Source organism: Cryptomeria japonica, chromosome 6, assembly GCF_030272615.1.
Source record: "Cryptomeria japonica chromosome 6, Sugi_1.0, whole genome shotgun sequence".
In the NCBI taxonomy this organism is placed as follows: Eukaryota; Viridiplantae; Streptophyta; class Pinopsida; order Cupressales; family Cupressaceae; genus Cryptomeria; species Cryptomeria japonica.
The window spans coordinates 138,504,005-138,527,171 of NC_081410.1; the positions used below are offsets into that span (position 1 = coordinate 138,504,005).

Sequence of the window (23,167 nt, forward strand, 5' to 3'; positions counted from 1 at the left end):
TCTTTTGAGAGGTTGGGGATAGGGGCATCCTCCTCATGGATGGAATAAGTACCTAGGCTTGTGGCTTTGATTTGATCAATGGGATCAAACTGAAATGCATTTGCCCACTCATCAAGTAGGCAATCAGGAACCTCCTCCAACTGAGTTGTAGGCTCTCTTATTGAAATCTCTTCTTTCTCCTCATGGAGAGTACAATTCGTGTTGATAGGACTTGGGCTATAGGGCTCTATATGATCAATGGCACTAGGCTCAGCCCTAATGGTTATTTTGGTACCATATCTTTTCCTAAATAACATGTGAGACCAATTAGAAGATAGGTAGCCACCTATCTTAGCAGTGAATTCCCTAGATAAGCAAATGGCAAAATAAGGAGGGAGGTCAATTACTGAGATGTCCTGCAACACACTACAACCCGGGCAGGCATGCAAAGTCAGATTTAAATCTTTAATGACCCCTACAATCTGAAATGATGTGCGATCAAGTTGTGCCACCCCTCTTGTTATAGGCTCATATTTGATACCTATGTGATCAACTATTCCCTTAGGCATAACTGAACTGCTAACATCGCTATCTATCATACAATTATGAACAAGTTTATCTCCTATGATAAATGATAGATTAAAAAGGGGGAGGCTTATTGATTTTCTTTGGATTTTCTACCTCCAAAGGCTGCACCAAGCTTGTAGAAATTGAAGAGCTGCAACCTTCACTGGTATTCTCTGCAACATCCATCCCCTTTAGGGCTTCCTGAAGTAGGTCTCTTTGAGATGGGATAGCAAGAGCATCCCACATAGATACATTGAGGCTTTCCCTCTTCATTTGTTCAACAATATTAAAGGGGATGGCAGCCTTAGTAGAGGTCTTGGTAGCAACAAGGTCTGGTTTTGATATGATAGGAGCCTTAGGTGGCTCTCCTTGCATGACCTTTTGAGTCAAATCTTGCTCTTTATTCGGAGCAGCCACCTTATCAGGGGTCTTTGGCATGGTAGTCTTCATGGCAGCCTATGGAGTTTTAGCTGTTGTGGTAGAAGAAGCACTAGGGTCTATGGCCCTCTTTTTTTATCTTGTATTGCTGGCCACATTGTCCCCACTTGTCTGATTTATTCCACAGAAATCAGCCTCCTGCCAATTCATAAAAGTTGTATCTCCCTGTGGATGACTAGAGCCATCAGCAAACTGTTGCTGCCCTAATGTTGTTGGCTCATTTCGTGCCACTAAGGCCTAAGAGAACTCACCATTTTGACAAGCGGCCTGATTGTGTGGCTGATTGCACGGAGTACACCAATCTTGTTCCCTAGCAAGATTGTTCTATGTTGGCACTAGTGCCTTTGAGGTACTTGCAGCTGAGGGATTCAAGCTATTTAAGGGCCTAGCATTACTCCATTGGTTCCGCCCTTGGAAATTTGATCTCTGTTGCTGATAATTCTGATTTTGCTGCTAGTAGGGCTTATTGCTTTGAAATTGTTGTCTCTTCGTGGTTACTAGCTCATTGCTAAGTCCCTGCACCAAAGTCTTAAATTCTTGAAACTCTGAAGGCGGTGGGGCAGGTGCGAGTAGATGGCTTGTGGAAGCCACTGGAATAGGAGCCAAAACAGGCTGTTGAGTAGGAGCCTCTGGAAATAAGGGCATTGGAGGCCTAGGAGATAGCTTTCCTATCTGGATTAAGCAATTTTCTGCCCTTATGGCAGTATCATATGCCCCTGAAAGATTGTTTCCTCCCATAGATTGAATCATAACAACAATTTCATTGTTTAAAGCCTTAAGAAAATACAAAAACGCATGGTTTGATGAAGGCTTTACTAATGATGGGATTCTATCCCATGTCTTTTGAAACCTATAGTTAAAATCACCCATGAATTCATGGGGTGCTCTTTTGATTGTAGTTAGCTGCTCCATAAGTGATAGATGGTCACTTTTATCCTCAAAATGCTTGCACAACTTCTCTCCTAATTCATCCTAGTTATGGATTGTACCAGTAGTCAGCCCTCTATACCACTGAAGGGCTTTCCCTTTGAAAAAAGAGGCAAGAAGCCTCACTGTCACGTTGTCTTCTATAACATCAAAAACGGTGCAGATGCTAGACACATCTTGAATGTTTTCCTCATGGGTGAGAGAGGTTTCTCCTCTGAAATATGGAATAGCCTTCAAGGATGCTACTGCAATATCATTCCTTTGGGTTAAAACCAAGGGGCTGCCACCATTAAAGGTGACAAATGTATGTGCTCTTGGCATTGCCATAGCAAATAGGGGTCTATTGATATAGATGGCAGGGCCCCTAGGTTGAGAAGGTTTGATAATAGGAGGGGTAGATTGAGACCTTAGGGGTGTGGATACTTCTGCTTGGCTTCCCCTTGTAGGTGACAAAGAATGCCTACCTGTAGTTCTCCTATAACCTGAATAAGGAAGTTGAGTAAATTGAAAAATACCTCTTGAAGATGATCTGGTTTGTCTTCTTGGCATAAAAGCTACAGTTGGTCAACACCGAGAGTCTAGATTTGACCTTAAGAGTCGCCAAGTGCTTGATTGATTGCCTCCAAAGGCTGAAATGCTAGGAGAAGCACTGAATCCCTAGCATGAATATTTCAATAGGTCCCACCGGGCATGCCAAAAACTGTTGTCACAAAAGTTCACCCGTTTGATGAGCAATCCTGGTCATCAACCTTGTGCAACATTGAATCAACCTCCAAGTGTGGGACTTGCAGGAGTGAGGTTGAATCTCCGGAGAGGGCCGATTTCCTCTTCAATCTGATGCAAGTGTTGGACTAACCCAACACTGAAATACTTATTCTACTGGTCTGACAGGGAAAAGGGAGAAAGAGGGATGCTTGAAAGAGGGGAAAAGGTTCACACCTAGATTGAATATGATCTTCCTGCCCGTAACTGCACAAGACATCAATGAAAATCAACCAAGAATATGCACAACTTCCTATCCTAGTTAGCTTCCCAAAGCATGAATGAAGGTTGGAATTCTCATGAAAATCAAAAGGAGTTGCACCTAGCTCACAGATGAAGTTCTAAGAGGGATCAACATAGTCGCACATACTCAGAAAACATACAAGAATGCATCTCAATAAAAAGGTAAAAGATATTACACAGATTATCAAAATTGAAAGTAGGCAAGATAGTTAACTTTATTAATGCAAGAGCAAGACAACATTTACAGTTGTAGAGAAATAAGAATTCTGCAAGAGAAAAGAAAGAAGGTCCTGAGAAAATTAAAATTTTTTACCATTATAGTTGAGGCATAACTCAAAATTGAATCACAGCTAAAACCCTAACCCACCTAGGGTTAGGTTACAAAATATCTGCAAAAGGGAGGAAGATCAGGTCTATTGATCTGATCAACAAAAGGGGTTGGATTGTGTGTTGAATGTCGTCCTTGAAGATGTCCTCCATCTCTAGAAAGAGGCAAAATGGGGCGCAAGAGGAGACGTCTCTATGCACAAGTGCAGCATGGCGGCATGACAGAGCCAAAAAGTCTTCAAAATGCATTTAAGAGACATGGGGTGGCGTTTGAGATCGGCCTTAAGGTCACTTCTGGAGTAAATGGCGAAAATCCCCGATGGTCGTATGCAAAAAGGATCAGATATCAGGTGCTGACTGAGCACAAAAATTGCCTCGACCATCAGGTCGACAATTGCCCATGCGCAAAGAATTAAATTTCAATGGCCACTATGAGTTTGAATACCAACCATCGATCAAGAGATATCGCGCACAAATGGACACGCGAGATCTTGCCATGTAAGCGCGCTCAAATGCCCAACGAAGGATTAAAATGCAACCGTCCGATCGGGCTTTAATGAAGATCTGACGGTTGACAATGATTGACGTGGGGCCCAAGCCCATGCTTCCTTCTGCTATTTGATCACTGAACGATCTTCTTACCATGCGGGATGGCGGGGGCAACAATCCGCCTAGGATTTGGTCACCCCATGTGGCCATCTCTATGCATTCTTATTCGGCGCGGGATGGCGGGGGAAAACCCCCACACTTTGCTTTTCCTTATCCTGCACGCAACTTTTGGGTATTTATTTTACCCTATGGGATGGTGGGGAGAGTCATCCGCATCACTTCTTCTTGATCCCGCAAGGCCCCTTGAGTATCCTGAAATTGCATGCGGGATGGCGGGGAAGCCATCTGCTTTACTTGTTGCTTACCCCGCGAGCCGCCCTTAGACACATTGAAATGCCTGCGGGGTGGCGGGGAAGCCTTCATTACTCTTTGTTCTTATCTCGCATGGTCTCCATGATTTCTATTAACCTGCCGCGGGATAGCGGGGAGGCCCCCCCACATTTCGCTAAGACATCGCCTTTCGGCCAGACAAAGTAACCCTCTCATCGCCCTAGAAAGCTATGCCGAAAAACCTTGAAATGGCATACGGGATGGCGGGAAGCCATCCGCCCTTAGCCTTGTTTACCCCGTAGGGTCCTCTGTGTGCTTTATCCTTCCTCGTGGGGTAGCGGGGAAGAGACTTCCTCACTGTTCCCTCGCTATCCCGTGCGAAACTTCGTCCTTCTCTTTTGCCTGTGCGGGGTGGATGATATCATAGGCCGGGATCACCATCCCGCTATCCCGCGACATCATTTGCTGGCCTTAGAAAATCTTGCGGGGTAGCTGGGCCCAAAGCCTGAGAGGAAACCGTCAATAGCCGGTAAGAGGAAATAAAGGGGAACTGGCCTGTGAACGACAGGGAACCCTCTAGTCGGTAGAACTTAAGTGAGTTGACTGAACGACCCGGTCAACTCAGAAATAGAATTGGAGCCCAAAAGAAAAGGTTCCTTTGCATGTTGCCAATATAGTGCGCATAACACACAGGTTATGCAAAAAAACTTTGAATTTTCTCAGATTGGATCTGTAGCTTTGTTGACAAAAAAAGGTCAACAAAAACCTCCTCCATCTCCCCCAAAAAACCAAAAAATATAAAATGTCTCAAGGATATTTGGGAAATTGTAGGAAACGGCTGCCATCCCGGAGAGAGACAAGGGATGTCTAAATGTCCCCCAACCGTCCCAGCGATGACTAGCCGTCCCCTATGGTCTAGCAAGAAAAAGTTTCATTTGAAAAAAAGCACAAAAAAGTGATGAAAAATAGAAGGGTATGGGGGCCCTTGTAAACACACACAAGTGATGGAAAATATAGGGGTGTGGGGGCCCACAAGGGAAACCTAAAAACAACATTATAACTTGATGAGGAGGGACATGTTGTATGGCTTGGGGTTCCATTGGATTTATCAAGGTGAGACAGCCTGTCATAGTGGCAGCGACTTATAATTTGATTTTGATTTAGGGTTAAGAGATGCTGATTAGGAACAGCTGCATATTTCTATATTTTTGTCATTTTGCAGTTGAAACTTGCAGCCTTTGGGCATTTTGTTGTAAATTTTATATGTTATTTATGCACATTGTCAATGAATGCAATTAAATTTGTTAAAACACAAATTATTTGTCACTTTCTATGAAATGAAAAATCTCAATTAAACTCTAATATTATCTATGTTACCCTGAGTTTCCAAGATGGTGACGGGGGTACGTGTTTCCGGGATGGTTATTTTTTTTGCCAATTTTGGGGATAGCTAGGGGAGGGCAAAGGGGACAGTTATATAAAAATAGGGAAAATTAAAATATATAGGGAAATTTAAAATATTCATATGAAAACATGGATAAAGCATGCACATATACATTATAGAACCTTAACATATAAGAAATAGTAGAGTTCTTATGCCAAATTTGTGTTAAAGTGAGAGTCAAAGTCAGATTGCTTATAGAATTTATTGTCAAAATCCACTGTCAATATGCGGAATTTATGGAGACGTCCCCTAGGAGTCCCCTGTCCCTGAGACGGGGATGCCTGAAAAAAAAACCAGGGATGCCACATCCCCGGGTGACGTAGAATATTGTGTTAAAATTTAAAACTTAATGTTCTATGATGTATATGATGATTGCCTTGTCAATGTTATCATACGAATATTCGAATTTTTCTCTATTTTTTTAACAGCCGTCCCCAGAAAAATGGCTCACTCCCACCCCATCCCCGAAATGCATTCCCCCGTCTTGTAAACTTGGGGCAACATAGGTTGAAGGGAATTCTACCTTGATAATAAGAGTCTGAAAGGAGAAAAATCTATGCTTTGGTTGATTAAAGGGCACATGGAGGAGGTGATTGTATTAAAAAATTACTTACAAGATCATCTATTTAGGAACCTTAATAAATTTGCTGATATGCTTACCAATCATGGAGTCAAATCAATAGGGAGGAAAGAAAAAAATTATTCAAATTAATGGGACAAAACTTGATATATTTAATCGTTGGAGATAAAGCCCCATCTATTCATTCATTGTGGTATCAAAGTTAGAATCAAATTTGAGCATGATGGCTTTTCCATCTCAGTTGAAAGAACAAAGGCTTTTGGGAGCAGTGAGTGATGATTTAGGACAGATCATTTCTTTTGGACTTGATTTTACACTCTGTGGAAAGGGCAGGAATAGGAGTGATTGATTAAGTTTTCAAACATGATTAGTGGGCTAGGAATTGATTTAGTTGTTAATCAGAGTGATCATCATTAGACATATTGATTCTTAAAATCTGTACTCAAAGAAATCGTGTTCTGTATTTGATGTTTGCAGGCATAAATTATGCTACCTAGGAACTCATAGGTGCAGCAGGTGGAGGTGGAGTCACAGGGAACCTGCTAGTTAAATTATGGCATCAATCAACGTTGTCATAATATTTATTTTTAATCTGTGTGTGTCTGGCTGAGTTTAAATACTCATGATCAGAAAGAGTATGTGGTCAGAAGTCAATATCAGGTTTCAGAAATGCCATCAGTTCTTAAACTACAGATATTTGTTCTGGAGAAGAATATGAAGTTATTTATAGTTGAGTTTGCCTTATTTTGCCAGTTTGCCAGAATGTATTTTGCCAGTTTTTAATCTATTTTGAAAATTTCTCTGCAAATGGTACACAAAATCCATAAAGCTGCTGCAATCTAAATACAAGAGACAGTTTTGAATGGATTAGAAGGAAAGAATTAATTTCAGTAAATTTAAAAACTAATGATTGATTTTTTTTCCACTGAAGTTACCTTTGACTTGATCTGATACTGTTCAACAAGTTATAATTTGTAAAGTATGTGATATTGCAAGGTGACTGTATGTTGGATTTAGGGGCTGAAATGCATGTAAATTGAGGAGGATCATTAATGTGTTAGTGTTTACATCTTGCATAAATTTATTCTTTTCTGTGATTACATTCTAAAGGGAACAATTTTTCTTCATAGGGATAGATTTAATCTCGTAAACTCTTAGGAAGCTTGGAATGTACAAGGCTGAACTAGCCCATAAAGCTTCAAGTGAAGCTGGCAGCTATTAGACATGTATGGATTTGTTTTTGAGCATTGCTGGTGCCTCATGGCAGGTTTAACTCTAAATTTCTACCCAAAGAATTCAGTAGAATATTTTTGGGTCATGTCTATGATCAAAATGATTATATTTTGTTTGTGATTTTTTTCCAGATTAGGGATTTGTGTCTCAAAATCCTCCAATAGTCACTTATTCACTGGGGCAGTCGATTCTAACTCTTAGGGGCAGTCGATTTTTTTCCAGATTAGGGATTTGTGTCTCAAAATACTGAACTTAGACATCACAGGAAGAGAAGAAAAACAACTACCTATATAGTGGGAACAATAACAAAGAGGGAAATGAATATCTAAATATAAGTTATTGTTATAAATTAAAATCAAGCATTTGTCAGATGGACGACAACATCAAAATTGCAAAGAAAAGTGAGCATAGTTGGACCAGCTGTTAAAAGGACAAAAAAATGAGATTTATTTATTTATTTTAAAGTAAATATTGTGTTTGCATTGCTCTTCACAACACACTTGGATTTGAAAAGTTGTTCATCCTTTAAAAAAATGTAAAATGCTTGATTTTGACATAATAGTAATCAAAATCTTTAATAATTTAATAAAATGTGTTTTTACTTTTTAAATATTTCTTTTTAATAAAGAATAGAAAATATACCTAAATAGTCTATTATTTAATATCCTTTAAAATAAAACAACTATCTAATTGGCTGCGAAGTCCAATGGGCATAATCTTTCAGTTCCACAATTCTTCATATTCCCATGTCTTTTTTGACTCTTCATTTCAGTGAAGAGTTTTATAAAAAGAATTGAGCGAGATAATATATTTCTGTTGATGAAAACTTCATGTATTTGCTGCAAATTAATAAAAAGAGAAAGTTGACCCCACTTATGTAGCCACATTGGTGAGCCATGTAAATTGTATTTTTGTTTGTGTGCAATATTATGCCTGTGTTTAATTTGTTGTAGAAATATTTTGCTTTGTTCAGCCCTGTTTTTTTAATTGGTACCAGAGCCTTAGAGAAATTCAAAAATCTCTTGCGTAGAAGAGAATTTGGAAGTTGCAGCTCGAAGCTCTGTTAATCCAAAAAGACATTTAAATATACTAGAAGGAAAATAAGAAACACCAATTGAAATGTCCAATGAAGAATGAGAGAAATTGGATTGGAAGGCAGTAGTAACAGTTATTCTTTCGTTATCCAACAATGTCTTGTTTAATGCTGCAATAGAGAAAACAATGAAAGGACTACAGGATCATTTATCAAACATGTATAAGGGTGCCCCTACATCAAACAAGATATTTTTGATGAAGAAATTGTACAATTTTAAAATGAAGGCAGGCAGTGATGTCATAAATCATTTGAATAAATTTAACACCTTGATAAGTCAATTAATTTCAGTAAGCATTAATTTGGATGATGAAAACAAGGCCATTTTGCTAGTGTTTTCTACCCGATAGCTGGGAAGGAGTTATTATGGCTATTAGCAAATTGGTACTTGGTAAGATGAGAAATGTGTTGAAATTTGATGATGTTGAGATTCTTCTCAATGAGGACATGATAATAAAAAATCAAGGTACTTCATTGAGAGATGCTTTGGTAACCGACAACAGGGGGAGGTCACAAGAACGAGGGAGGAATAATTATAGGGAAGATCAAAGTCTAGCTGAAGCTCAAAGTTTAGAGGCAAAATAGTTTATTGTTGGTATTGTTCTAAAGAAGGCTACATAAAGAAAAATTGCTGGTCATTGAAAAACAAAAAGGTTGAAGAACATTAAAAATTATGAAGCAAATACAACTTATGAAGATGTTGGTTTCTTTCCACAATCTTACAAGGATTTCAAATATAAAGTAAAGCCTTTCCACAATCTTGTTAGTTAGTGAAGTCCAACACGCAGATTATTGGACTCTTCATTAGATGACTGTTGGCATTCCTCTCTTTCAAGGCTTCTATAAAACAATGTGGATAATGTAATTATGTATTACATAGTTGGAATAAGCTTGCTTTTGTATGTACAAACTAAATAGTGATATTAATATGGAGATTTCCCTTGCTCCGGTGGATGTAGCAAATTCGTGAACCATGTAAAATCTAGTGTTTCATGTCTCTATTTGTTTGTGTCTTTCATTTCTTTCCTTCTAGTTTTATTAATCAGTTTACTCACTCTTTATATTCAACAATTGGTACGAGTACTCGATGAAGAAGCTGTTTGGGAATTTGTGAAGAATTTATGGGAAGATGAAGGAAACGGATGAATGGAGAATTGAAAAATTCTCAAGGCAGAATTTTGGGTTATGGAAGATGCAGGTGGAATCATTGTTGATTAAAGTAGACTTCTCACTTGTGCTGGAAGGAAAAGCCAAGAAGCCAAATTCAATAGTTGATGAGGAGTGGGAGAAATTGGATAAGAAGGCAAGGGCGACCATCATTCTTTCTCTATCTAGTAATGTTCTATTTAATGTTTCAGCGGAGAAGACAATGAAAAAGATTATGGGACAAATTGTTTGACATGTATAAGATGATTTATGCTTCAAACAAAGTTTTCCTCATGAAATTGTATAATTTGAAGATGAAGGAGGGAACATGTCCAATCGTCTCAATGAGTTTAATACATTAATGAGCTGATTGATTTCTGTCAACATAAATTTGCATGATAAAATCGAAGCCATCTTGTTGTTGTGCTCTCTACCAAATAGTTGGGAAGGTGTGGTGATGGTGATTAACAATTCATTTTTTGACAAAAACATACTCAAATTTGATGATGTTACATGCATTCTTCTTAGTGAAGACATGAGGAGGAAAAATCAAGGAAACTCATTGAGTGATGCTTTGATTTTTGGCAATAGAAGAATGCATTAAGATAGAGGCAAAAATAATAATAGGAGGAGATCACAATTTGCAAGGAGATCCAAGTCTAGAGGAAGAAATGGAGGTTGTTGGTTTTGTGGCAAATGACACACTAAGAAGAATTGCTGGTCATACAAGAAAACACAAACTAATGAAAGGACAATGAAGTTAACACACCATATGAACAAGATGAAGGTGATTTAGTCTTGTCAACAAGTGAAACTACAACAGATTCATGGGTGTTGGACTCCAGTGTCTTCTTTCATGCAACTCCATGTTGGGAAGCTTTCAAAAACTATCAAAAAGGTAAATATGGAGTCTATCTTAGTGACAATGAACCATGGGATATAGTTGGCAAAGGTGACGTGATGTTGCAATTAAAGAATGGAAGTAAATGGCTATTGCAAGATGCATGACATGTTCCTAGACTCGAAAGGAATCCAATTTTCGTGGGACAACTTGATGCTCAAGGATGAAGCATCACCTTTCCTTCAAACTCTTCGAAGGTGACCAAGGGAGCCTTATTGGTTGCAAGAGGCAACAAATTGGGCACTTTATATGTGCCAGAGAGTCGCATTGAAGTGGGAGATGCAATGGTCGTTATGGACAATGAGATAGAGCTTTGGTACAAGACGCTTGAGAATATGAGCAAGAAGGGGCTTGAGATCTTGCTCAAAAGGGATCAACTTCTAGGTGTGAACATCGTCTCTATGGAAAACAAAGGCGGATTAGTTTTTTGAGGATCAGACATGACAAGAAGAGAAGGCCTTTGGAGTTCGTGCACTCAAATGTGTCTGGTCCTACGGAGGTAACCTATATTGGAGGAGCTAATTATTTTGTCACTTTTCTTGATGATTGCACTCACATTGTTTGGGTTTATATGCTAAAGAGGAAATGCAAATTTAAAGTTTTCCAGCTATTGTTGAGAATCAAACCGGAAACAAAATAAAATGTTTAGAAACAGATAATGGGGGAGAGTTTTTCTCTATGGGGTTTTATAGTTATTGTGCAAATAATGGAACCCAACATATCAAGATTGTCCCATTCACCCCTCAATAAAATGGTGCAACTGAGGATTTGAATCAAATAGTTTTGGAGAGAACTTAGAGTATGCTCTTTAATGCAGGTTTGGGCAAGGAATTTTAGGCAGAGATAGTCAATATAGTGGTATATTTGATTAATCAAGGCCCCTCATCTCGGTTAGATTTTGATATTTCGAAGGAGAGATGGTTGGGAAGACGAATTTCCTACACTCATCTACATGTCTTTGGTTGCAAAGTGTTTGCTGACGTTCCCAAGGAGAAAAGAACGAAATTGGGTTCCAAATAAAAACATTGCATCTTTGTTGGCTATGGATAGGAACAATATTGTTTCAGATTGTGGGATCATATGGCCAAACAATTAGTCCATAGCCAAGATGTAATTTTCAATGAGAGGACGTTCCCTAGATTGCAAGAGAAAAGGACAGAAGCTAAAGAATATATACCTTTGAATGAATCTATTACAAATAATAATGATATGCTTAATAACCATGGTTAGAATTCTTAGGCACCAACAATTATAGGCAATTTCCAAACTCTAATCTCACCCTCTGCTCAAGCATCTCATACACAGGTCATCTCTTTGCCTCTTGTTTCCCAGGTTGTGGGAAGCCTTCGTTCCACATAATCTCTAATGATTTGCATTTTCCAGTTCAAGAAGACCCACACTTAGCAAAAGAGGAACGATTTTCCCAAAAACCAATAGGCTTTTATGTGTGGAATTGATCTCACACGACCCTCAGTAGCGTCATCTCTACGATGGGTTGCTACACATAAAGGGATATCATCCAACCCTATTCCCACCTATCTCTAACATGCCATAGTCATTGCCAGAGCATATTGCTTGTTAATATAATCCCATTCAATCTCTAGTTTTGGAGTCCTTCCCAAACACGCAACACTTTAATTTGCCACCATAGTCACAAGTTCTAGCTGTAGGTTAGGGTTCCTCTGTTTGATTCGTTCAATCCAAAGTCTCACATAGTGGGAAATGAAAGTATTTCATAGTCATAATTTAGCACCATGGATGGGCAATTTGTGTGGGATATTGGATTGTTTGTAGCATCTATTTATGGCTCAAGAAATTGGTGACATTACTGTCGTGCTTTGTGAAGTGTACCTGTTCCTGCAAACACAATGCACTCAATAAATCATTACAAGTAATAGTTAGTGAATTAAATCAAAGAAAGACAAAACCATAGCTAAGCGATCTATCGCCTCCTAGTAAATGCGAGTATGAATTTTGCTCTCAGATCTGGTTATGCAAATTCCACTGACTTGACTACACTTAAATGGAGGATTTAAATGATGAAGATGCATGATCTAGCAATGATAGCATGATTAAGCTACATGATTTCATGATTATTCTAGAAAATAAGCTAGAATGAAGATGCAATTAAGCTAAGATTTGAACATGATAACAATGCTTGAAATGATAAACTATAAGCTAGATGCCTATAGTAACAATGCTTGAATGCAAAATGAGATGAATCAAAATGATATGAAATTGGGACACTTTGTGCTCCAAAATGAGGTCTATTTATAGGATTTCCCAAGGCTAGGGATGATGTGGCATGAATCAACGATCGAGATTTGATCTGAAGATATCAATGGTTAAATTGGAGGTGGGTTGAGAAGAGGTTGGATGAAAGGGGACAATTGTCATCTCTATGGTGACAAGTGTCAAGAGGCTTCTAGAAGAGGTTAGATGAAAGGGAACACTTAGTGACAAGTGTCACAAAGCTTCTAGAAGAGGTTGGATGAAAGGGGACATGGGTAAATGGAATGGGTTAGGTTTAGAAGAGGTTAGGTTAGGTGGTTAAAAATTAGGAGAATTTGAATTTTAAAAATTCAAATAATAGAAAAAGGCTAATTAATTTCAACAACTCATGAATTTGATTTGTTTTAATTAATTAGGGGATTTAGAAGAAATGATTTTGATGGGGGGAATTAATTAATTAAAGAGGATTATTGAAATGAACCTATTAAATAAATCCTTAGATTTATTAATAAGTAGATGAAAAGGGGAATTTAATCAAATTGCTTAGTGAATTCAATTAAATTGGGAAGAAGAATTAATTAAATAATTGCTTATTTAATTAATTATCTATAGACCATTTTTAGGTGTATATATTTTGCCCCTCTTTGAAGCGAGGTGTAATGACGCGTTGATTCAAAAAATAATCTCATTTTGATGATGGTATTGGTTTGATAGGATGCCCCAACTCTTGATTGCTAAATTCTAGTATGATGATGCCCCCTCAGGAGATTAATTGAGATAATTGATCTTTGGAGTTTTTGGATTTTTTTTTTGCGAAATTGATATTCTGATAGATTTGATTTGATTTCTGCAATGGTGTTTGATGAAAATGCGAGTTCTTCAGTTAGCTTGATTGATTAGATTGATTGAGATTTAGTCTGGTTTTAGGAAGGATACATCCTGTATAAGACAACGATGATCAAAGCGTTTGGTTTCAGGAAGGATTCATCCTGTATAAGACATGATCAGAACGTCTGGTTTTAGGAAGGATACATCCTGTATAAGACATGAATCAGAATCAGATCATCTGGTTTCAGGAAGGATACATCCTGTATAAGACGTGATAGAATCGATTAGGTTTGATTTGATAAGGTTGATTAGATAAATAACTGACAGTTTGTTGATATCAAGTTGCAGAAATATTTGGATATGCTGATTGTTGATTCTATTGAGGGAGATAGCATAAGATTTGAGCTAGGTCGATAATATCATGAGAGGGATGAGTCATCATTCTGATTGTGTATACTTGTGATGATTCCTACGATAGATTTAATCTTGGATAAGATGAGCGTGTGGGATCCCATGCAATAATGAAATGCAAACTAAAATGCAAAAGAAAAATGTAATGATATGCAAATTATGACCGGACCAATCATTGGATTATTGCGTTTTTGTCATCATTGAGCTTTTTGAAATGTGGGAAGTGAGTGCAAACATCGATGGTATAATTAAACCATGATGACCTGAGCACTTCTTTCCTGGATTTTGATATAGCAAGTTAGCACAAGCATTGAGGTATAATTGAACCAAGATGACCTGAGTGTTGTTTACGTAAAACAGGCAGTATTAATCATTTCAATACGCAAATCGGAAATGTCTTCAATGATATTCTGATGATCATGTCCCGAGACAAATTTGCACATATTAATGATTAATTTTCAGACAACAAACAAAGAAAAATATTATGTTTCTTCTTGTTCCTCTAGCCAAAGACATCTTGGAGTCACTCAGAAATCATGATAGTGAAAAGCAATTATAGAAAAGTTGAACAATCATGTTACAATCATTATCCAAAAATATATCATCCACTGAAAAATGTGTGATGTGCTTAGATTGATTTTGTGATAACTTGATAGTTGATAGTTTGATCTCGTGTTCAATGTTGGATGTGTCTCAGTTTTTGCTTGATAAGAGTTGTCTAACTGTTGTTATCCTGTTTGATTTAGCTCAAAATGATCAAGAGTTTGCCCCTAGCTAGGTGCAGGATTTTGCCCCAAGCGTAGAAACAAAGTCGTTGTGATATATCCAATGGTCCAAACCATGACAAGAAGCCACCTGGGATGCTTGCGTATGTACAAAGGCTTTATGATGATCAACGTTGATGGAAAAATGAATGGATGCAAGTGGAAAAAATGCATGAACTAATAGATGGAAGAGCTAGCTGACAGATAGCGCCTGTTTGCCAGGTTTTCACCATCTGTTTTTATTGCACTTTTTCTCATATTTGATTTTTTTTTTTTTTTTTTTTTCTAATTTTTCACTGTTTTTGATTTTTTTGATTTTTCACTGTTTTTGATTTTTCTGTTTTTTCACTGTTTTTGATTTTTCTGCTTTTTCGTTGTTTTTGATTTTTTTGCTTTTTCACTGTTTATGATTTTTCTTCTTTTTCAGACAAAACTTTTTTATATGCATGCTATTGATGGGTTCTTCAAGTTGATCTTTGTCTTGTGTTGATAGCTGATATGCTCCTGACCCAAATACTGTTGTGATCACAAATGGACCTAACCAGTTTGGTTCAAACTTTCCTTTCTTTTCTCGATCTGCCTGGTTGCGTGGATTTTCTTTTAGCACTAGTTCTCCCACTTGAAAGACTCGTGGTTTGACCCTGTGATTTTAAATTCGTCACATTCTTTGCTGATATACCTTTAGATGATCAAAGACATTTTGTCTTCATTCATGGATTAGTTCTAACTCTTGTAGTCTAGATACTCATTGTTCTTCATCTGAGATAAGACCTTTTAGTGATACACGTAGAGAGGGTATCTCTACTTCGATTGGCAATATGGCTTCTGATCCATATACAAGAGAGAAAGGTGTGGCACCTGTCGGTGTGTGGATACTGGTGCGGTAGGCCCAGAGAGCAGGGTTTAGTTGAATATGCCAATCTTTCCCAGCATCGTTCATTGTCTTCTTAAGGATTTTCAGAATAGTTTTGTTAGATGCTATTGCCTACCCATTTCCCTGTGGATAATAGGGTGTGGAGAATCTATGTTGGACCTTAAACTTTTCACATAGCTCTTATACATCCTGATTTTTTAATGGTCGCTCATTATCAATAATAATGGTCATTGGTATTCCGTAGCGACATATGATATAATTCAAGATAAATGCAACAATTTGTTTTCCTATCATATTTATGAGAGGTACAACCCCTCAATCCATTTTGTGAAATATTCTGTAGCTACAAGGATGAATTTGTGTCCATTAGATGGGGAAGGATTTATCTTTCCAACTAGATCAAGAACCCATTGACAAAAAGGCCAAGATGTTGCTAAAGCATGAAGTTCTTGTGCTAGTGCATGGATCAAATTCCCATGGATCTGACATTGTTTGCATGTTTGAGCTATCTGAAAAGAATCTCATTCCATGGTTGGCCAATAATAACCCAAGCGTATGAGTTTTTTCAAAAGGGTAAGACCACTTGAATGAGTGCCACAAATGTCATTATGGACTTCATGTAAGGCCTTCTTAGATTCTTCTTGTTCAAGACATCTTAAAAGAGTACCGTCTAGACTTCGTTTAAATAGTGTATCTGCGACAAGAGTAAAATGGGACGATTGGCGAATAAAGTTTCTCTTTTGATTCTTTGATAAGTCAGGAGGTAAGATGTTATCTTTCAGGTATTTGTAAGTTTGGCCATAGCGGGAGGAATCATGTCCAATAAGTTGATAGATGGTTTGGGAATCAGGACAATTAAAGGCAGGATGAAACAAATCTTCTACCAGGAATTCATAATGTTGTTGATTTTCCTATGTCTGCAATAGAGAAGCTAGTGTTGCCATGGTGTCTGTTGCTTTGTTGTCATTTCGTGGAATCTGTTGGAAAGTTATTTCTAGAAAGTATTTCTTGATATCCTCCACCATCTTTTTATAAGGCATGAGTTTGTCATCTTTTGTTTGATAGTCATCATTGATTTGATTGATAACGAGCTGAGAGTCTCCAAAGATCTGAAGTTGTTTAATGTTCCATTCTACAACCATTTTGATACCTGTAACCAAAGCTTCATACTCTGCGGTATTATTGGTGCATGGAAAGCTTAATTTGTATGCTTTTGGGATGGTATGACCTTGTGGTGTGATAAATAGAATGCCCTTATCCATGTTGTGTATCATTATTGATGCTTACTCCTAGTCTGATATTTGGGTGATGTATTGTAAGGTATGGATCGAACCCTGGAATGTCTGTATCTGAACAAGTAAAATTGACTTGCCATCTTTTGAATGGTTTCAAATATTGTTGCCTTGATAGAGAAATTGCTGGATGTAGATCAGTCGTGTCAATGATAACTGCCTCTGCTTGTTCTATTAGGATAGATAACTTCTTTTGATAGTATTTAGGTAAGGTGTCAAATCTCCCATCTTCCAGCGCCTCAAGGATGTTTTCACCGTTAGATGCGTCCTTTATTTTTACTCTTTTCCGGTTTAATGTTGCCAATAAATGGTTTTCAACATTAGACTTGATATTGTTTTCTTTATTTTCAATTTTGCGACTAGGAGATTTGGCACCCACTTGACTCAAAGATACATTAGCGGAATCCCTGGTGAAAGTTGTCGTGGGTTTGATTTCATCAAGATATAAGGATATGGCATGGTCATTAGGTAAGGTATTGATATCAGTATGTTCTTCATTTTCCCAGTCCATAGGTTCAGGATAGCTTAGGGATAAATGATCTTCAGGTTGAATAGTTTCAAAGATATTAGGGGTCATGATAGAGATGTCAGAGCTTTCAATATGTATTTCCATGTCTAGACGATGCTCTCATCAAAATGACCTCATATAAGAAAATCCTGATCGTCCTCGGTTAAGTCCATGTCAGCCGAATGTGATTCTAATTCAAGTGAACTAGTTCGTAATGTTTTCCCTGCATACGCGTGAACTACATCGACTACTATATCTGCTTCTTCATCCTTCTCAATTTGAAGTTGCTCTAGTTTGTTTTTCCATGATAGCAAATATTCTCTGGTCCCTTGATCTCTTAGCTGTATTTGTTTTTCCATGTTTGACAAAATTGATGCAAATGATTGTTCCTTGGATTGTGTGCTTGAAGCTACTACCTCTTTGTTATGTGAAACAATGACCTCTTGAGCTGATTTCAGGTTATTACAACATTGCAATGGATTTGAGTCTGCTGATATTGTGATTTCATGTTCATTGTGTGGAAATTTTAAGCATTGATGACATGTTGATGTAATAGTTTGTATGTCCTATATCCATGGTCTTCCCAAAAGTATGTTGTATGGTAGGTCCATGTCTAGAACTTGACATGTTGTGTCCTTCTACAAAGGTCCCATTGTGATGGGTAATATCACCATTCCTTTAGATGAATGCTCTTCTTCATTATGTGCTTTGATTTTTATCCTTTTTCGGGGATCAACTGCATCTTCTGAATAGCCTAGAGCACAAACAAGATTCATAGAGCAAATGTTCAAGCCAACTCCCCCATCTATTAGGACATGTTTAACAAGTGTTCTATGAATGAGGACTTTAATTTGCAAGAGAGCGTTATGGGGATGCTACAATGAATTAATGCTTGGATGTGAAGGAGATGAGCTTTGAATAGGATCCTTTGAAATAGGTTTGATGGCAATTATGGATATCCCTTGGGGAACTTTATCTTTGGATGTATTGTTTGGCAAGGATGCTATGGAAGGTTCTTGGAAGCTTTCAAGAGGTGTAGAAATAGATGCCTTTGGATAATAAATTTGCTTATAGGGGGATGAGCCATTGCTAGACATAGGTTGTACGATTTTGACCTTCTTTAGCCAAGTCCTTTAGGGATCTTTTTAAGAGTTGCATAAAAGAGCCACCTTTCTTTTGAGATGTATTTGAATCCCTGTGAGGTTTTAACATAGTTGGATTTTGATTTTGAACTTGTTTGATTGCTCTAATATGTTATCTTGTTATGTCTTCTTCTTGTGTTTTGCTTTGGTATGTCATATTGATATGATTTTTAGCTATTCCCTATGTTTCAGTGATCTTATGTCTCTGCGCTCTTATTAAAATGGGCATTGTGTTTGATATTGTGCTAGGATTTGATTGTCTAAAAGGTTGTTTTGATAAGTGATCAACTATCAAGGTAGATATGATAGAATGATAGGACATGCAAAGATAGTTCAAGTGTTTAAAAGCTTGCAATTTTTTTTGATCTTCGGTTTTGGAGTGCAATGATGGTGATTTGATAAGAACCAAGTCCAATAGGAACGATATATCCTATGATGTGGGACAAGATTATCCTGACCAAACGTTTCAGTTTCATGATAAAGGATGATTGATCTTGATGAAACTATGTTTGAGTGATCAGTTTACCAAAGAGGGTGATAATGCACTTTGAGATGTTTAGATCTTGAACTTGTTGAGGGTGAGCACTTGAAAATATTAAGGTGTATAATTTCTAAAGTCTGATTTTGACGGATGATAACTTGACCAAGCAAACAAAGGAGACAATCCAAGCACATAATAACAAATAACAGGTGTTTATGTTTACTGCAAATTGATCAGGCAGAAATGACAAATCTGAAACGGGCATGAAGGACACAACTTTGGACTGACAAATGTAGGGTTTCGTACGACAGGATATGCAGCTTAGAATGACCAAACTTACAAGACCATATGACCAATCAGAGATTTCATGTAAAAAGCAGTATTTCGTACGACACAGAATGTTGTGTAGTAAGACGAAAGATTCTGTGTAGTACTACACAAGATGTTGTGTAGTATGACAAAAGATTTTGTGTAGTACTACACAAGATGCTGTGTAGTACTACAAAATTTTTTGTGTAGTACTACAAAAGATTGTGTAGTATGACAAAATATTCTGTGTAGTACTACAAAAGATTCTATGTAGTACGACAAAAGATTATGTGTCGTACGACAAAAGATTCTGTGTAGTACAACAAAATATTCTGTGTCGTACGACACAAGATTCTGTGTAGTACGACAAAAGATTTTATGTAAACAGGTTCATATGATAGAGAACCTAACTCGTACGACAGATAACCAGACAAAGATAAAAAAATGTTTGTTTGGTTGAATTTTTGATAACTAAAGTTTAATGTTTTGCTTATGTCTTCCATTTTTTCGATGTTTGATTTGTCGATGTAGGGATGAATACACAACAAACACATGATATGATAAGTGAGTCCAAGCATGCTAAACCCTAAGGAAGTTGGTTGAGAATGAAAACCTTTGCTTGCTGACTTAGGTACACAAACAATAGCTAATCAAAATACGACCGTTGAGTCTCACACAATGGATTCTCAACGTCGTATTATCCGACTCCAAATGCTAATGGGGGCACGATATGGAAAGTGTCTTGGGAGAGTTACTATCTCTCTTGCACAAAGATTATCACCCTTTCGGAGGTGAATCAAGTAGCTTCTATTTTAATCGACACTAGTAAGGGATCCGTTCAGTGCATCAGGGTATAAACTCCCAGCCTTGAAAACCAAGGTTTGATATACCCAAAGGTACGAAGGAGAGATATTCCCAAGCACTTCCGTTGCTTTGATTTTCATCAAAAACACATTTATTTTATAGTGGGTTGGATTACTTGGCGTTAGCCGTTCCCATTTAGGTCATTCCCCTCTCACCGACCTTAATGGCTAAGAGTTATTACTCCTCGGGAGGGCAGGCCTGCTAAAGAAATGCACTAATGAAAGCAAAAGACGAGTCTAGCTTTCTGATCACCTAAGAAAGGTGAGAACATACTCGCCTATCATCAAAGACATGAAATACATGATTGTTCATTTCCTTTAGCAAAATTGAAGTGTGCCTAGAAAACTTTAATGAATACACAAAGTTTAGTCGGATTCATAGGCAACCTGCAAAATAGATCCATTAGTAGTTATTGATTGGTTTTTGAATTATGTCTTTGACAAGCGTATCTTCATCAATTGTCCTGCAGAAAAGAGTTAGGTTGCCAAAAATCTCACAAACAAATCAGGGGTAGAATTATAAAATTTCATATTAGAATTAGAAAACCCTAACATGTAGTCTGTTAAAAATCACAGAGACAGAGACTCGTACGACATGATTTATCAGATAAAATGACAAATATTTAGATCTCTGACACAAGCCAAAACCAGCTCGTATGACACATAATTATGCTAGTACGAATAAAGAATTTGCAACATAGAGATTCGTACAACATGCATTTAGCTCTAATACGACAAGGAAAAGGAGCTTGTACAAGTCAGGATGAAGTTTCGTACTAGACTAAAAGGTAGTTCGTACAAGTTGGAAAATCAACTCGTACGACATTTTGATTATGTCTCGACAAAGATGGATGTTTGTTGAAGCTTGAGAGGCCAAAAATGATGATTCCAGCCCCACAGTGGGTGCCAAAATGTCATGCTTTGTGAAGTGAACCTGTTCCTGCAAACACAATACACTCAATAAATAATTACAAGCAATGGTTAGTGAATTAAATCAAAGAAAGACAAAACCATAGCTAAGCGATCTATCGCCTCCTAGTAAATGCGAGCATGAATTTTGCTCTCAAATCTGGTTATGTAAATTCCACTGACTTGACTACACTTAAATGGAGGATTTAAATGATGAAGATGCGTGATCTAGGAATGATAGCATGATTAAGCTAGAATGAAGATGCAATTAAGCTAAGATTTGAACATGATAACAATGCTTGAAATGATAAACTAGAAGCTAGATGCCTATAGTAACAATGCTTGAATGCAAAATGAGATGAATCAAAATGATATGAAATTGGGACCCTTTGTGTTCCAAAATGAGGTCTATTAATAGGATTTCCCAAGGCTAGGGATGATGTGGCATGAATCAACGATCGAGATTTGATTTGAAGATATCAATGGTTAAATTGGAGGTGGGTTTAGAAGAGGTTGGATGAAAGGGGACAATTGTCATCTCTATGGTGACACGTGTCAAGAGGCTTCTAGAAGAGGTTAGATGAGAGGGAACACTTAGTGACAAGTGTCACAAAGCTTCTAGAAGAGGTTGGATGAAAGGGGACATGGGTAAACGGAATGGGTTAGGTTTAGAAGAGGCTAGGTTAGGTGGTTAAAAGTTAGGAGAATTTGAATTTTAAAAATTCAAATAATAGGAAAAGGCTAATTAATTTCAACAACTCATGAATTTGATTTGTTTTAATTAATTAGGGGATTTAAAAGAAATGATTTTGATGGGGGGAATTAATTAATTAAAGAGGATTATTGAAATGAACCTATTAAATAAATCCTTAGATTTATTAATAATTAGATGAAAAGGGGAATTTAATCAAATTGCTTAGTGAATTCAATTAAATTGGGAAGGGGGATTAATTGAATAATTGCTTATTTAATTAATTATCTTCAGACCATTTTTAGGTGTATACAATTACAATGCCTACTACAACCAGTGTGGAGTCACAATCCTTGAACATCTTCTTTTGCAAGACTATTGGTGAACAAAGTTCCATGCAGCCATTCCAGGCGATTCCACATTTTGACTTGTCAATTTCAAACACATGGTTGCTCAATATTGGCAATGTTAATATGTAGTTGTAGGGTAATTCTAATAGTATGTAGTGGTATTTCTGGTGATACTATGTACAAGAGTAATTTTGATTATGTTAGTACTTGTGATGTTTGTAATAATAATGCTGGAGGGACAAATTTGTAGCCAATAGACACAAATACAGAGAGCCAAGCTCCTCCATTGAGGAGGTCCACCTTGGAGCATTGGCCTCTGGCTAAGTTAGACAACTATTAGTTGCTGATCTTTGATTAATAAAAGTTAGCTATCAACCATGAAAAATGGATGGATTTTCTGAAGGAGGAAATGGATTCACTCATGGAAAATCATACTTGGGATTTGGTGAAGCTTCCACCTAATTGAAGAGCATTGAAGAATCGATGGGTGTATAGAATGAAAGAAGAAGAGGGAGGAAATAAATTGTATTGAGCCGAATTGGAAATAAAGGGGTATGATCAACGAAAGGGGATAGAATTTAATGAGATTTTTTCACTGGTTGTGAAGATGACCACTATTCAAGCAGTTTTCAGCTTGGCAACAATGTATGACCTCAAACTTGAGCAACTTGATGTCAAAACTGCATTTCTCCATGTCAACATAGAAGATGAGTTATATATGCACCAACTTGAAGGTTTCGAGAAACAAGGACAAGAGGATTTGTTTTGTAGATTAAGGAGAAGTTTGTATGGGCTCAAACAAGCTCCACGATAATGGTACCTTAAGTTTGATTCCTTCATTCCTGAGCATCATTTCACACACTACAAATATGATCCTTGAGTTTACTACAAGGTTTTGGGTAATGGTGAGTTTGTTTTATTGCTCCTCTATGTTGATGATATGCTAGTGATTGACACTAGAATGAGTGTTGCGTGTTGTTCGTGATTTGAAGCA

General features: G+C 37.4%; 1 pseudogene; it reads left to right on the forward strand.

Annotated features, from left to right (window-relative positions):
• Positions 1–3,413: 3,413 nt before the first annotated feature.
• LOC131876539 (tubulin alpha-2 chain-like) overlaps positions 3,414–23,167 on the forward strand; it is a 57,089-nt pseudogene continuing 37,335 nt past the window's right edge.